This window comes from Centruroides vittatus, unplaced genomic scaffold, assembly GCF_030686945.1.
Source record: "Centruroides vittatus isolate TY-2023 unplaced genomic scaffold, ASM3068694v2 contig_2425, whole genome shotgun sequence".
Lineage (NCBI taxonomy): Eukaryota > Metazoa > Arthropoda > Arachnida > Scorpiones > Buthidae > Centruroides > Centruroides vittatus.
In genome coordinates this window covers 223,108-225,544 of record NW_027121527.1, presented here as the reverse complement: position 1 = coordinate 225,544, position 2,437 = coordinate 223,108, and the positions used below count along the sequence as shown (strand labels likewise).

The 2,437-nt window shown below is 31.6% G+C and overlaps 1 long non-coding RNA gene across 1 annotated transcript; it reads left to right on the top strand.

Annotated features, from left to right (window-relative positions):
• Nucleotides 1-1,249: 1,249 nt before the first annotated feature.
• LOC136971265 (uncharacterized) lies at nt 1,250-1,818 on the top strand. Its single transcript, XR_010880130.1, has 2 exons — nt 1,250-1,430; nt 1,517-1,818. It is a non-coding gene; the product is annotated as an uncharacterized lncRNA (long non-coding RNA).
• The last annotated feature ends 619 nt before the right edge of the window (nt 1,819-2,437 follow it).

Here is a 2,437-nt window from a genome sequence, read left to right as displayed (position 1 = left end):
TCTGCTGTTTCATTCAGCATACCGACCGCAAAGTGCAAAGTGCTGTGAAAACTTTATATCACTTTCCGGCTATGGGTTCCATATATCAATACGTTCAAAATTTCATCCTCTACAATCCCCCAAATTTTTAAAACGTCATTCTAATACACCATGTAAATAATACGATACTACAAATCTCACACAGCAGAAATATTCACAATAATTAATAAATATAAAAAATAATTTAATATAAATAAGATGTTTTAGAAAATAAATGATTAGTAAATATTATTACGATATTCCCGTCGCCAGGTCTAAAAATTAACCAGCGTCACTGCATATTACATTTCAAAATATTTGTTTATAGTAAATTTTTAATGAGATATTATTACTGGTAAATTGTATTGGAGTAAAGTATCATTAAAAATTTGACAATTAATTTTACGATAAAAATATCTACAAAAATGGAAGTTTCTTTTATCTCGAATTACAGAGGGCGTCACTAAATTTATTCAAATTTGAAAAATGTTCCGTTACAAGCAATCGTTAAAAGACGTTTGAATTAGCGACAAGAAAGACATTTGGAGTAGGCAATTGTTCCGAGGAGAAAAGAAAGAAAAGTTCTGGGCTATTCAAAGGTAAAACTTTATAATCAGTTCATCAGGCGCTGGTTTAATTATTGATAAAAAGACAATGGAACGAGTCGGTTGTTGCAATAGTGAGAATTCTTCCTTACGCCAACAGAAATAAAAAATCGAAATGACTCGGAAGAAAAATATTTCCAAAAATTTATAAAAATCCATAACGGGTTCAAATGCAGAGTGTTTTTATTTTAATTATCGAATAGATTTTAACTTCTTTTCTGATGAGTCAAATCTTTCAGGAAGGAATCGTGTCTATTTGTTTTTCTGCCGTCGTCTTCGTTCTTCGTCAGAACTGAGAAGAGGAAACGACAATAAATAGCTTTAACGTGCTACACTTTGCTGAGGTAATCTCGTTGTCTTTCGTTTAAAGAAAAGTCAACGGTAGTTTTCTTATACACTCAATTGATGGCTAACAATTCTTTGTGTCTGTGAAGACAGAGTGATGATTCTATTGTACTTTCTTCCGTGCGACAAAATGGATGGAAGCTTATGGAATTCTTGTGCAGAAATGGATTAGTCTTTTATCATTCCATTGATCGTCGTCACTTTATTTCAACGTTCAAGAATTTCGGTGTAAAATTTCTTATATTTAAAATAATGATTTATAGCGCCGATCTGAAGAAAATCTCGTTGACGATTACATTAGAAGAAAAAAAAATTTCTAAGAAGCTGAGGACTATTTCTCAGGTAACATTTCTTGATATATCGAATGGCCCTACAGTTTCGTTTGTGGAGTGTGCTAACGAGTATTGAAAGTGCTTTACGTTTTTTGGTTGAATGAAGTTTCTTGACTTAATGTAGACAAACGTAAGTACAATTCTCATTTTGTCTCACGCATTGTTAAAACCAACAATTTTGAAGTAAATGTTAACTTGAATTCGTTTATTTTTCAGATTTTAAACCCGGCTTCAGTTTTGTGGCGTGACGTGTCCAAGAGAAATTTCTAAACTTATTTAATTTGTTTTATAAAATAATGTATGACGTCATTCTCGTATCTGATTTCATTCAAAACTGTTATTTTCAGATTCACTATCGGCCAATAAAAAGCTGCGTAACAAATGAAGAATTGTTTCCAGGAAAAAGGATGAGCCCAGGAATGCGTTCAATTTCTGTTTACAGAAGTGTGAATTGAAGACAGCGATAAGAAATTATACAAGAATATGAAAAAAGGAAAAATATATGTCAAGCAAATGAAATGAAGATATTTTAAATAATTTCTAAATATGGTGTTATTTGTTAAATACGCTTCATATAAATTGTTCTGAGATAAATGTATAAATTACATTCATTTGTGATAGTGTGTTTATGCTGCTTAGAAATATTTTTCAAATACTGGTGTAAACAGTTAATGTATGATATATGGTGTGATGTGGGGTGGTCCATTTAATTGTAAGGTTTAAATTTTAGTTTAAAGTAACTTGTAACAAGGAAAATTCATATTTACATATTTGATTAGCTATAAATTGAAGGGAGTTTTCGTTTTAATGCTTTTATTTCTTGTATTTTACAGGTTTAGGCAATGAGAAGTCAAGAAATGGGAAGTATCAATGTCACAGTTGTAATAAAGTATTCGCTTCGAAGTATTATTTAAAATATCATCAGAGGATTCACACTGGAGGAGGGCTCTTGTCTTGCCAATACTGTAATCGTCAGTTCAATTTTTCCAGCCATTTAAGTCAACACGTCATGATTCATACCGGAGAAAAACCTTTTGCCTGTGATCATTGCGAACAACGTTTTACACGAAAAGGAAATCTGATTAAACATCTCCGAATTCACACAGGGGAGAAACCTTTCACTTGTGACCATTGCAA